The sequence below is a fragment of the Toxorhynchites rutilus genome, chromosome 3, assembly GCF_029784135.1.
Source record: "Toxorhynchites rutilus septentrionalis strain SRP chromosome 3, ASM2978413v1, whole genome shotgun sequence".
In the NCBI taxonomy this organism is placed as follows: domain Eukaryota; kingdom Metazoa; phylum Arthropoda; class Insecta; order Diptera; family Culicidae; genus Toxorhynchites; species Toxorhynchites rutilus.
In genome coordinates this window covers 191055040-191069121 of record NC_073746.1, presented here as the reverse complement: position 1 = coordinate 191069121, position 14082 = coordinate 191055040, and the positions used below count along the sequence as shown (strand labels likewise).

Below are 14082 nucleotides of genomic sequence, written 5' to 3'. Positions count from 1 at the left end.
ATAAATCAAATAAAAATAAAAATAAGTGGATGAAAACCAGTTTTTCTCACAAAATTGAACTCGGAGACAAAGTGAACCAAAATTGTGTTTAGAATTCCTCCCAAACTGCACGCTATATACTAAAACTAACGAGATGGCCTTTATAGCATACTCAGAAACTGTCTAAGTTCGTTGGTGGTTGGCGGGTAAACAATGGATCTGTCCATTGATATTGTAACAACGTTTTTCCATCAGAAATCAAGTTGTTTCACTCTATATGGATGTTAAAACAAGTTTGTGTACACAGTTAACGAGAATAATGTCTAGGGGAGTAGTAGAGTGGATTGAAGTCAGGTTGAATGAAGAGCCAGATTTGTATTCGTCGGCCACGTCAATTAGAATAATCATTTACTAGAATAGTTCATCAGTCATCCTCGCTCTTACACGCTCGTCAATTCATTTCTAGCCAATTAAAGTCATGTTGACTGTGAATGCCGAAGTAGTACAGTCGAAGCGAAGCGACTGAGAGGAGAGTCGATTTTCATTTTTCGTCTTCGAAGATTTCGGGCCCTGGTTCCAGCAGTCGCCCCAACACTGAACCAACGGTTAGATCGAATCAGTATTTAGTGATATTTTTACCCGTTTCTAACTGAGAAGGGTGATCTGGGCGTCACTCTCAACCAGAGTCGAAGTGACCACCGGCCTTGGCAAAAGTTTTGTTTCCATGGTTCTGTTTCCGAAAAATCATAAAGCCGGTGAAAAAGTGTGTCAATCGACCGTGCTATCAAATGTCACTTGGATTGGAACACAGGTGAGAACGGTACATACAAGGGTCATTTGGAAAGTCTGTGCAAAGTCAGCGAGACAATATTTCTTTGTGTTTGGCAGAAATTCCAATTGAGGAAGTCGAGTGATTTTTTTCCATCACGACAATGCACCAGTGCACGCCTCAGCAGGTGTGGTGGTCGCAGAATTAATGGGAATAGGGTCCTACACGTTCCATATCCCCCTACTCTCCAGACTTGGTTCCATCGGACTACTATTTGATCCTCGATTTGAAGAAATGGTTGTCGGGAAAAAATATTTTATCCAAACGTTATTTCCAGAAACGAATGGCTTTTTTTCGGATTTGGACAAATCTTGTTATTCGGAAAGGATCAACAAACTCGAGCAGCGTGAGACGAAGTGTATATACCCAAAAGACAACCATGTTGAAAAAAAATCCGGCAGCGTTTTACCGGAAAACGGAATCGTGCCAGTAAGGCAATAAATTTAAATGGTGTGCAACTTAACTCGTTCCACAATATGGCTCAAAGCGCGACAGCTGATTTTTGGTAAGTCGTGAAGTGTCAACCAAATATTGTATACAAGTAATTGAGTTTTGAAAAATAAGTTCATTTTTTACTGCGTAGAATATGTCGATCTTCGTTGCAGTTGAGCCCCATTTTTTATTTTTGTTTCCATCGGATGAAAAGTGTAGCTAAAGCACACCGAATGTTTGTGAATTTTGATTTCGCACCATCGGATATATTTTGAAGGAAATGGTTTAGACATTTTAAAAGTGATATGCGTGTTAATGTCAAAAAGAGTCCGGGTCAACCGAAAAAGTTTGAAGACGAAGATTTACAGACAATACTCAATCAAGATTCGTATCAAACGCAAACAAAGCTCTCAGTATCATGAGGAGTAACTCGACAAACTTTTTCAGAACGACTTAAAGCCTACATATATTCAAAAGCAAGGAAATTATGTTTCAAATTATATTCGGAATACCCACGGTACCAAAGTTATGCTCTATGTTTGGTGTGATCAAAAAAGTGTGATCCACTGGAGCTGCTAAAACCCGGTAAAATCATCAATGGAGACTCCTGAGGCTACAATTAATTCGTTTGGAGCGAGCTATCACCGAAAAACGTGCAGATTATGCGACCAGACACGAGTCGATAATATTCCATAAGGACAACGCTCAGCCTCATGTTGCTGTTTAAGTTAGAAACTGTTTGGAAAATAGCGAATGGTAAATTCTGGTTCGCCCGTCTTTTAATGTTTTGAGTGGAATAAGCTTTACTTCAGAATAGGGTGTCAAAAAATTAGATGAATTCATTTTCGGCTTCAAAAATGAACACTCCTTTCGTGATGGAATCCATAAATTGCCAGAACGATGAGAAAAATTAGTGGCTAGTGATGTCCAATATTTTGAAAGATGTATTAATTCGTTTTACTATTCAAATAAATGTGTTTTCACGCTTGAAAAAAGGAACGTATGTGCTCGGGTGATGCCGACATCAAAAATATCAGTGGGGTCTGAACCTCACTGCCAAAGTATCCACATCTTAGCTGATGTAGCTGCCAGTAGCGTTCAAACCGTTCAAAACCAATCAAACCACTTACATCTCAGCTGTTTGGGTGCTCGAGATGTTGGCATCAAAAACATTTCTGATAAAATTCTGGTTCGGATACAAACGTAAAACAACGAAACCGGAGTTCCGCAAACGTTCATTCCGTTGATTGGAAAAAGTTAACCAGTCAACTTTTTTTCCGATTAAAATGGAACAAACACTTTCTTGACTCGTTTTGTTTATTTACGTTTGTGACTGAACTAGAACCTGAACCACCAAAGAAAATCAGGCGCAAGAATTTTTTTTCAAGAATTTTGAAAAAAAATTAAAATGAACATGATTGATTCCGTATGACCTAGGTAGGAACTAACCAGGTTCAAAAACAATTTCGATTCGATTTCGACGATTCGCAAAAACCCTTCCCGCAATTTGTCAATGAAGGTGGTGGTACACTGTTTGTCCGGAGGGCAAATATTTGACACTTTTTGACAGATAAAGTTTGATTTGAATTTTGTACAAACACTATTTGTTTGCAAATTATCAACAGTGGGAAACAATGTGAAACATCGAACATGAAAAAAATCCACTGAAATATCAAATATCAATACATGTACCGATAGGTTCGAAGAACAGACCGACAAAATATTTTAGGCATCCAATAACTGAATATTTGCTTGTCGTGTTTCGTTTCCAATGTATTTGGTCAGTACACGTTGATCAAATTTTATCTGTCAAAAAAAGACGGGTGGGTAATGTCGGGGACATAACCGGAGTGACGTAGGACTATACAAAGGGGACAGCTTTTGCTAAATATATATTTTAAATATATTGTTTTATTTTCTTCTTCTACGTGAATACCTACCTATCTACCTGAAAAATGGATTAGTTTACTGTTTACTCTTCATGAACATGTTGGGGGTTCTAAAAAGAACCTTTGGTGTTGTGTTTTTGCGTTTTTTTTTTACAAACTTTCTCAATTTTTTCTCGCTGTCTTATAGTTAAATCTTGATTTTTTTCCGAAGGCTTTGTACTTATTAAATGTTAAACGCAGGGCATCTTTCGACGTATGCACATATCGTACAATCAAAATGATGGCTGTGATAGGGGATGCATAGGTGGTCATCAGCTCATTCACTATCATATATTTCACTATTGAGCACATTACCGTACCTTAAACTGTTTCCGTGTTTCGGAGACGAATGAATTGTAAGATTTGTAGTTTCCGCAAACAAAGTAAATAAAAATGAAAAAGAACTGAGGTTTTGGAACTCTACGATCTGTCGAGAAATAAACGAGCTATAAGCGTTCTGAAAAACCAACAGTAAATACATGGACGAATGACCTTCGGATTAAAGCCCTTTAAAATAAGAACAGAGCAGCAGGAAATACATAGAGGCGAATGAACTGCAAAGTTCAAAGCCTCTTAAAAACAAAGAAAGAAGAATAAGGAAATACATAGCTCATCATGTTGCTCCTTAGTTATTTTTCTATACAATGCAGATGTAACGTCATTCATTTTTCAACATCAGTTATCAACCAAAGAAAGCAGTTCTTGCTACCGAGAAAATTCGTTAATGCCATCCTGCATACAATGTGTTGTAATTTGAAGCCATTTTTAATTCGGAAACCATGCATTTGTGAAAACTGAATGATCAATTTAAAAGACCCCAACCACCAATAAGTTCAAGAACAAGATAAACAAAATAAATCAGTTTATATTATATGTCATATTATGTCTCTTTAGAATGCATTGGTATTGTGAAAAACTTTCAATAACTCTTCTTTGAAAGGTTTAATGGCCCTGAAAAGTGCCGTGTTTTACGGTGGCTGGTTTTGCCACCAAAGCAGTCTGTATAAACAAACTTTTTCCTTCTTCTACCTGCTTCCGTTTCGCGATTGCGTTTGCCACTCGCTGAAACTAGTTGTTGCCACCGAACCGAATGTGCTCTGTTCTGTTCGGTTTTGCGGGTTTTTTTTTATTGTTGTGAGCAGCTTTGCAAGCCAACTCGAGCACTCCGGCGGCCGTAATTCTATAACCGCTATTAGGTATACTGGTGCTCCGGCACCAATCCGTTGATGCGATGTGATGTGAAACGATGCCACACAACCACACTGATTTACGGTTTGAAAGAGAATGATAGAGATGGGCAAACCGTTCACGAACGGTACGAACGAACTAGTTCGCCGAAAAGAGTGAACGAACGGTCGTTCTTTTTCAAAGAACGGTAGTTCTCCCCACGAACTGATTGCGAGCGAACGGTTTGTGAACGAACTGATTCCGAAAGAACGGTTTGCGAGTGAACTGTTTGAGAGTGAACTGCTTGTGAACGAACTGGTTCAGAACAAACTGTTTGCGAGTGAACTGTATGGGAAAGAACTGATTGAGAGTGAACTGTTTGGGAACGAACTGTTTGAGAACGAAGTGTTTGCGGGCGAACTGTTTGCGAACGAACTAGTGCAGCTGAACTGATTTGCGCTGGACGGAATGAACAAATATAACGAGAACGCTTGTAAGGAAAATAAAACGATATTGTCATGACGAGCAAAATGCATCTAACGCAGGGTTTATTTTGTTAATGTATACTCAATTTTGTGTTATAAATTAAATTAGATTTTCGTAGTTTTAAAAGCAAAAATATATATTTTCAATTACATGTATTCTTTCAATTCCGCCTAACATTCATATATTTCGTGATTATCAGAAAAAAATCTGGGGGAAGCTGGGGCGATTCATGGATTAGGTAAATATAAAATTTTATAGTGAGGGCATGTTGAGAAAAAAGTTTTTTCGTGGCTTTCAATTCATTGATTGGCCTATTGCGTGTACGTGTTATTGTGATTGTTTGTATGATTGATTGTTAGTGAAAATCGCTGTTGATTTTTTTCCCTGAATGACCATTATGACCAAATATGTAATCTTACATGGAACCAGTGTGTTGTCCAAAAACAGAATATGAAAAATTGCACATATTTTGTGCGGATCAAATTATTACATAAATACCATACGTACACTATCCAATCCAACGATATCAATTAATAGCTGTCTATTGATGTTGGGTTCCAGCCAACATTCTATGTTGTTCTTAATACCGCTAAACGAAAGAACGGTTCAAAAGAACTGATTCACGTAGATGAACGGTTCACTCACTAACCGTTCATCAAAGTGAACTGTTTTGCCATCTCTAGAGAATGATATATTTTTTAGCGGATCCGCGCCTTTTGTACTCTAGCGGTACACACTCACAGGATAGAGACAAATCAGCAGACTAAGCCAAAGGGGCGAGTCCAACGAGACGAACGAAAGAGCGTTAAAAGGCAGCGATGGCAAAAAAATACATTCATTACGATTTGTTCGCTCGTTGGATTCACATGCAGGCTAAAAAGGGTCCTTTTCAGGATCACAAAATTATCTTTAATCTAAAGAGTTTATTGTTTTGTTATCACTCGATATCCCCATCTTGTTCGGCTAAACCTTCCTGTTTAGCGATTGCGTTTGCCACTCGCCACAGCTTTCACAGTTGGAAAATTTCTTCCCATCCAGCTTGTGACATGTTGTACAGTAAATTACATTTAATGCGACGTGCCGAAACACCACTCAGTGTCGCATTGGAGGCGATTTTAACCTGTAATTGAACATTTGCGATGACAGTGGTACAGTGTCGACTTTCGATGTGGGGTCATAATTTGGACCTCGAACTTTATGTTTACAAAAATGTCCAACTAAATATGTCGCATTACAGGTCCGTCCAATTAGCTGAATGTCGAGCTAAATGTAAATTACTGTACTTTCAATCTAGAAGCAATTTAAAAATTAATGAATATTGAATAATCGGGAAAGTCCCCAACCATAAATAAGCTCAGAACAACTGCCAAATTCACATACTCATCATATACTGGCAAACAAATTATGAAAAAATCAATTTGTGTTTTATTATTATTTTGGATATTATTTTAGAAAGCATTGAACTGTATTTCGTAAACTCTTTTTTGAAAGGTTTAATGGCCCTGATAAGCGCCGTGTTTTATGGAATTTTAGAAAACTTAGTACTCGTGGTTTTGAAAAAAAACCATTTCGAACGCCCTCGATGCCGCCTTATTCTGGATTTGCCACCAAAGAACAAACTTTTTTCTTCTGCTACCAGCTGCCGTTTTGCGATTGCGTTAGCCACTCGCTGCAACTGCCTGTTGTTGTCTTGATGTCCACCGAACCGAATGTGTTCTGTTCTGAATGCGGGTTTTCTTATCGTCGCGAGCAGCTTTACCAGCCAACTCGATCACTTCGACGGCCGAAACTATATAACGCCGGCTAGGTGGACTGGTGCACTGGTACTAACGCGCTCGGCCTAGCTACCCTTGCGGGGAACTCCAGATCAACACGGTTCGAGCGGGATTTTGCCTTTCCCTTCACTTTTCCTCCTTTGCCATGTCCAGACATGGCTGCTTGGGTTGGTTTGTTGAAGTGTTTTGATGCGAACCGATGTGGTGTACGGTTTGAATGAGAATGATCGCTACGGCAGCGGAGCGGGGATTTTTAAGCTGACTGGCTGGCTCGAGAATTACGCATGTGTGAGACAGTTCATTTTTTTCTTTTTCCTTTCCAATGGTGCTTTATTCTATTTCGCTGCTGCTCTGGTTGCCCGTTTTGGTCGGTACGATTTGAGGAGCACAAAATGGACCAATCAAAAATAGGCACATAGTGCATTTGGACAATGCTTGATATTTCACAATTATTCAATTATTTATCTCAAGAAAAATGAAATGTTATTCATTATGATAGATGCGTAGATATATTTCCTATCAATTGATGCCAAAACCATTGCGATCTATTGAGAAATGCTCGAGTTATAAGCGTTCCAAATCTTGCATTTTTTCCTACTTGTTCAGTGCCTAGATTTCCATTTCAACCCCTATATCTTCCGGTTAGACGTAGTCCTACGTCAAAAGTCAAATATTTGGCTCCGGTCAAACTGTGTATGAGCACACTGAGTGGTTGGCTCCAAGAGATTATTAATATGACCGTCTTCCTGTAGCCAGCATAGAAACTCATGAGCATAGAAATCATAACCTGAAATTAAAAATGAAGCGCTCCATGCGATTCTGTAGCAGTGATTTTAATTGCAAATCGCCATGAAAGCTTCCGGATGGGTATAAAAACATCGCTGGTTTAAGGAAACTATCCAACGTAATCAAATATTAACATATATGACTCCAAACAGTAAACAATACGTGAGTCCTGGTTGGCTCCAGTTCTTTTGTTTCAGTCACGCCTCTAACGACATGGTATACACGACCTTACAAAAGAATAGTTTAATGATTTCTGTTTTAAGAAAACATCATGCTGAAATATTTTTTTTGTTATTCACGGTGTTCACTCAATTTCGCGGATAAACGCGGTTTTCTTTATGTAAAAATGATAATGTTCTATACGAAATTATTCAAAACAGATATATAATTCGCTCGTATCCTTATAAATATCAATCTATCATAGTTTCATACAAATTAAATGAACAGATTGTTTCTATCTAACAGTCAGTCAGTATTAGAAATACTGTTTTATTTGTGAATTAAAATTATCGACATAAATTTTTTTCTGTTAGAACAAATATCATTTAAATACTTATTTTCTCTCATCGGGGCATGAAAGTAATCGAACACCCCTAATGTACTAAATTTCAATACAGCGCAAAAGCACTCTCGCATACCCACTTACACATACATATGCTCACACGTCTAACGACATCATTCCATCTCCGTTTTTAGTTCATCTTTGGATTTCGCGTGTCGCTGCATGTCGAAGAGCTAAACTATTTTCGCATTTTAGAGTTGTTTTCGTCAGTTGATTTATGCCGGAAACTACGTGTCGTTAATAGGAGCATCAGTAAACGAAATCGAACATTGGTTTAAGAAAAAGGTATGGTGTCAGACTTTTCGTAAAATGTGGCATTTCGAATCGGTTTTTAACTTGTTGGACACACAGGCTCCGATTACCGAACTGGATGACAGGCTTCTTTATGGCAAAGTAGAACAGAGTTGCATTTCGGGCTTGCAGATTCAGCACAATCGAGTCATTGCTGGTGAAAATACGAAAATACACCCCATTCAGTGGTTCGTTTATTTCAATTTTAGTGCATAACGAGATACTTTGCGTGCGGAAAAATAGAAAACCAAACCCTTTTGACACACCGACATAATAGAACTGAAACTTGCGTAGTGAAGAAAACCTTCCTTTTTTGTATTATATACTTCCACAGTTGAATGCGGTGAAAAATGTTGCGAAAGAATATACAACTATAAACACATACTGTTAAATTAATTACACATTACATGCTCTATCGTATGAAATCATTGCATCCATGAATTCATTTTCATCACTTGTACCTCACATTGCAAATCACCGGTCTTTCCGGGTAATAAGATCAATTGCAATGCGAGAGTGCCTTCTGATTCTAGGGTAACCACACCGAACTCGGAAAATTTGCTCAAAAATATGAACATTTTGATGATGAATTCAATTTCAGTTTGATAAATCAAAACAAAACATTATTTTATGCGGGTTTCTCTGTAAATACAGTTAAAACTTTGTACAATCTATGTTGATTTCAATATTGGTCCTGGAGGTTCAATTGTATCGTTTTCTTATTTTAAATTCACGATAAACTATAAATTAGGCTCATAGAATGTATTGTTTGGGAAATGAATTTGGTTTATTTTCTTTGACGTAGTTGTCAAACGCTGCATATGCTTCGTATAACACTCGAGTCTTCACTGGTTTTTTGAGGGAAACAAATCAGTGCAAGGTACAAGGAATTATGCTTCCCAATGCGAAATCAAAATATGAAACCGACGTTCAGCTCGAGTGAATATGTATAGAAATTACAACACATTTCCCTTGGTTCTCGAGCCTAACAAAACTCGTATCCTTGTATATATCCTATATAAACAAGTATATGTATAGACAACAGCTAAATAGCTAATGTGGAAGTCAGATGTTTGAAGTCATATTAATGAGTTCTATACAGTACCGGAAAAATTCGCCAACAATCACAACTACTAGGGTAAAAGATATTGGTGGGAAATATTGGTGATCGGTGAGGTGTTAGGCTGAGCCTGGGATTCCAGTAGATTAAATTGATTGGCTGGTGATTCAAATATTATCTGGCGAGATAACATTGAAAGCGTTCAACAGATTTCTTCAATTTAAAACAGTAAAACTTTAATTTATCATGTTTATTCCTATTTTAAACTCAATTTTGCACAGTCACGGATACTAATTGAGGGGTGTAAGTGACATCATCGATTTCTCTAAATCGACTCTCTCTATTAGTCATAACATAGCTGCAAACACATTCCCAGCTGTATTTGGCAATGTGGAAGATAAGTCAGAACCTCATCTATAGCAAACTCAAATTGGAACGTTTTTGCAGTTGAGCTATTAACTAAAGAAAAAGTTGATGAAGACAAATCGATAAAATCACTTATATCCCTTTCCTTCTAAGCCCCTCGATTAAAAAATATTCGATCATGAGATTTTAGTTATTAATGTTGTAGATAATTCGTTACTAATGAAGATTTTTTGAATTTAGAGTGCTGGAAGAAATATTTGAAACATGTTGTTTCGAATCACGTGTTGAGAAATCTGGATTTTCCATTCGGGGTCAATAATTCAAATGAATCAGCATCTGTTATAACTAATGCTTTGAAAAAAATTCCCCTCGGCTATTTACGCAAAAGTTTGAATCTTTAAAAAAACCTTGAACAGTTGGTTCACTATGTTTTTGTGCCTTAAAGCAAACCATTTGTCAAGACATTGTCATGACAAATGGTTTGCTTGAAGAGGATGGTACAACAAATTTCATAGAAAAAAACAGGAAGTGGACGTAGCACTATCGTTGATTTAGTGATCATTTGTTTTGAGCTTAGCTGATTTAGTGATCATTTGTTTTACAGCTTAGCCACTCTCTCGCAAATCAACCACGTTTCCAACCAGAATGATCGTAGTCTGGATCTCTGCTTCGTGAGTGCGCAGGAACAGCCCCAATCCTATGCGAGGCTCCTGCTCCTCTTGTGAAACTAACCCCTCATCATCCATCCCTGATGGTCACCGTTGGCACAAAGCTGTTAGAGAATTTCGATATTTCAGCCGCAACCGTTTTCAACGACTTCCGCAATGCCGACCATCATGGTATCACCCAGATGCTATCTAGCTTCAATTGGAGCGACATATTAAGGCCCATTTATACGTTGCTAGTAGCTGACTTGACAATGAGCAGCTACTGACCCGGTGGACTCGCTTGACAATTGGTTGACTCGCCTTGTCCGTTCACACAGTGTGAGCTGCTGGCGAGAAACTAGATACTACGGCACGGGTTTACCAGGGATGCCAGGCGACTTTTCAAATGTCCATCAAATAGTCAGAAACAGCAATCAGGTCCGAATTTGTCAAATGATTGGTCCAAAATCGACTTCTTTATTGGCAGTTTTCATCTTAGGTTTTCAGTTGAATGTATCATCACACAATTTTATAGCAAAACAAACGCTGATCGTGTTTAAAAATACATACTTTGTGCTGAATTTCTTTGAACTGAAGGTACTATCCGAAAAAGCAGAAAGAGAAAAGGATTCGGGCCAGGAATTAGATGCAAAGAAAAGGAGCAACAAATACAATATTGAAGGAACTCTACGATGAGGATCCCCGAGATTACAGAGCAGTGTTGATAATAACACCTGAACAAGTGAAAAAACTGTTGGATTTAATTGCTCCACGAATACAACGCCAAGATACAGTCATGAGGGATGCTGTACCTGCAAGAGTTAAATTAGAAATGACATTGATGTGCCTTTGTTTTGGAATATCGTTGGGATTGTTGTCGATATTTTTTAGAATCTCGAAAACATCCATAGCTCAGATAATTCCGAAAGGATGTGATGTTATAAATGGTAGTCTAAAAGATTTTTTTTTAATTTTATTTATTTTGTGAAATGAAAATGATAGTCGATTTGCAGGTGCAATAAATACGCTTCAAAAATTTTAATAATGAATGAAAATGTACTTTTTTAAATCGAATATGTATTCTGTTTCTTAGAACAATACTTTTTTTTGTAAGTTGTGATCTGATAATGATTCTATATTAGAGATTCTCAAGAAAACTATCTCAAAAAGAAAGCGTGCCCCGCCAGCGTGCAAAACGAAATAACAATTATTTCGTTTAGAAACTATGAGGGTTTTATTTGTTTTTCCAATAATTTTGAAGTCTATAAATATCTTCACATATTTTCAAATATCTTAAAAATAGAGACATTTCATTACATTTGGCATCACTGATTCGAACGCTAAATTCTGTTTTTGACGTTGTGAAGCATGCAAGTGCGAGTAAATTCAAAAAACTTTGAAGTAGCTCGCACGCCGGATCACACATGACAATAACTGGCATGATGTGTTCACACGGTGTGAGTAGCTGCACTGCAGTAACTGACTAGACCGACTCGTATGCTTACTCGCACCGTCTGAACCCGGCTTTAGACACCGATAACGTCGAGTCCGCTGCTCTAACATTTTCCAACGTTCTCACATATTAGGCTGTCAAAAAAGTCCTGCGGTATTTTTTTTGAATTTTCATTTGTTCATAAAATTAGTTACAATCATCTGTTTTAAGTCAAATATGCGCCGTTTTGTTCGATAACTTGTTCCCAACGAGATGCCAACTTCATAAAACCCCTGTTATAGAAGCTCGCTTCCTTATCGGCAAAAAACTCGGATAGCAAATTTCACAGGCCTCTTTTGTGGCTAACTTCTGACTACCTAGCTCGTTCGCCATGGACAAAAACAGGTGGTAGTCACTTGGTGCAAGGTCCGGACTATACGGCGGATGCAAAAGAACCTCCCATCCGAGCTCCCGGAGCTTCTGGCGCGTCACCAAAGAAGTGTGTGGCCTGGCGTTGTCCTGATGGAAGACAATGCGGCCTCTGTTTATCAAAGATGGCCTCTTCTTCATAAGTGCTACCTTCAAGCGGTCCAGTTGTTGACAGTACAGGTCCGAATTGAGCGTTTGGCCATAGGGAAGCAGCTCATAATAGATTATTCCTTGACAATCCCACCAAACACACAGCAGAATCTTCCTGGCCGTTAATGAGGGCTTGGCCACCGTCTGAGCCGCTTCAGCGACCACGACCGTTTGCGCTTCACGTTGTCGTAAGTGACCCACTTTTCATCGCCAGTCACCATCCGCTTCAGAAACGTGTCGATTTTGTTGCGATTCAGCAGCGATTCACATGTGTCGATACGGTCAAAGATGTTTTTTTGCGTCAACGTGTGTGGCACCTATACATCGAGCTTCTTTGTGAATCCAAGCTTCTTCAAATGGTTAATAACGGTTTGATGACTTATCCCCAGCTCTTGGCCGATGCTACGGCTGCTACTATACCGGTCTTTCTCGGCTAATTCAGCGATTTTGTCGCAATTTTCGACGACAGGCCTTCCGGAGCGTGGCGCATCTTCGACGACCTCTACACGACGTTGAAACCATCGTTGTGCGGTGGAAATGGAAACTGTATCGGGTCCATAAACTGCACAAATTTTATTGGCAGCTTGAGATGCATTTTTGCCTTTGTCATAGTAGTACTGTAAAATATGTCGGATTTTCTCTTTATTTTGCTCCATATTTGCGACACTATAACTCACGAACGACTTATCCAAACAAAACACTGTCAAGGACTATATTATAGCGCGCAAAAATATCTTTCCAACAAGCTATAGTATGACTCGATACAATGAATACAACTAGAACTACGCGCTTACAACGATACTTCGCGGAAATACCGCAGGACTTTTTTGACAGCCTAATATATTATCGATAGAAATGTGCCGAAGAAGAAGCGCCCCCATGTATCCCGTAAACCATGGCAAACCGTGTACTGCGAAGACTAAAATCCATAAAGAAGGCCGCATTGAGAAAGTTCACTAGACATCGCACACAAACACTTCAAAATCACTATGCGAGAATCAACCAGGAATATAAACGTATTGCAAAGCAATCTGTCCAACATTACCAGCGAGGAATACAAAGAAAACTCAAACCGCGTCCCAAATAGTTTTGGAATTTTGTGAACGAGCAGCGCCATGATGCGGGTCTGCCATCGTCTATGACGTTCAACGGAAGCGTGGCATCTACCCAGCAGGATATCTGCAACCTATTTTCAGAAAAATTCGCCAACACTGGCGATTCACCGATGAACAATTGAGCGAATACCATATCGGGCATGCCGCTGGTTGCATACCTCTTTCTAACCAAACCCTGAGTAGAGTTGATATCAATAATTGAACCACCATATAGCTATCGCGAAACTGAACATACTCGGAATCAACGGCAACCTTCTGCAATGGTTTCAATCATACTTCACTGGTCGTCGACTAGCCGTCGTTATTGGTGATTGCCAATCTTCTCTTTTTGCTGCTACGTCCGGCATACCACAAGGTAGCCATCTGGGCTCGTTAATTTTTCTGATTTACTTCAATGACGTAAATCTGGAAATTGAAGGACCACGACTATCATATGCAGACGATTTGTAAATTTACCTTCAGATCTGCTCAATAGAAGACTGTCGCTTTTTCAACGACAGCTGGATGCTTTTGCTGATTGGTGCACTCTTAACCGAATGGATGTAAACCCCGTCAAATGTTCTGTTATCTCGTTTGCGCGTACGAGACAGACCATATTATACAAATATGTCTTGTTCGACACGGTTGTCGAGCGCGTTAGCGAAGTCA

The 14082-nt window shown here is 38.8% G+C and overlaps 2 protein-coding genes across 2 annotated transcripts in view; one reads left to right on the top strand and one right to left on the bottom strand.

Annotated features, from left to right (window-relative positions):
* The window catches only part of LOC129779259 (mucin-4-like), a 120076-nt gene that overhangs the window by 57868 nt on the left and 48126 nt on the right, over window positions 1-14082 (top strand). The window lies entirely within an intron of this gene.
* LOC129779260 (uncharacterized) overlaps window positions 1-14082 on the bottom strand; it is an 81351-nt gene that overhangs the window by 28724 nt on the left and 38545 nt on the right. The window lies entirely within an intron of this gene.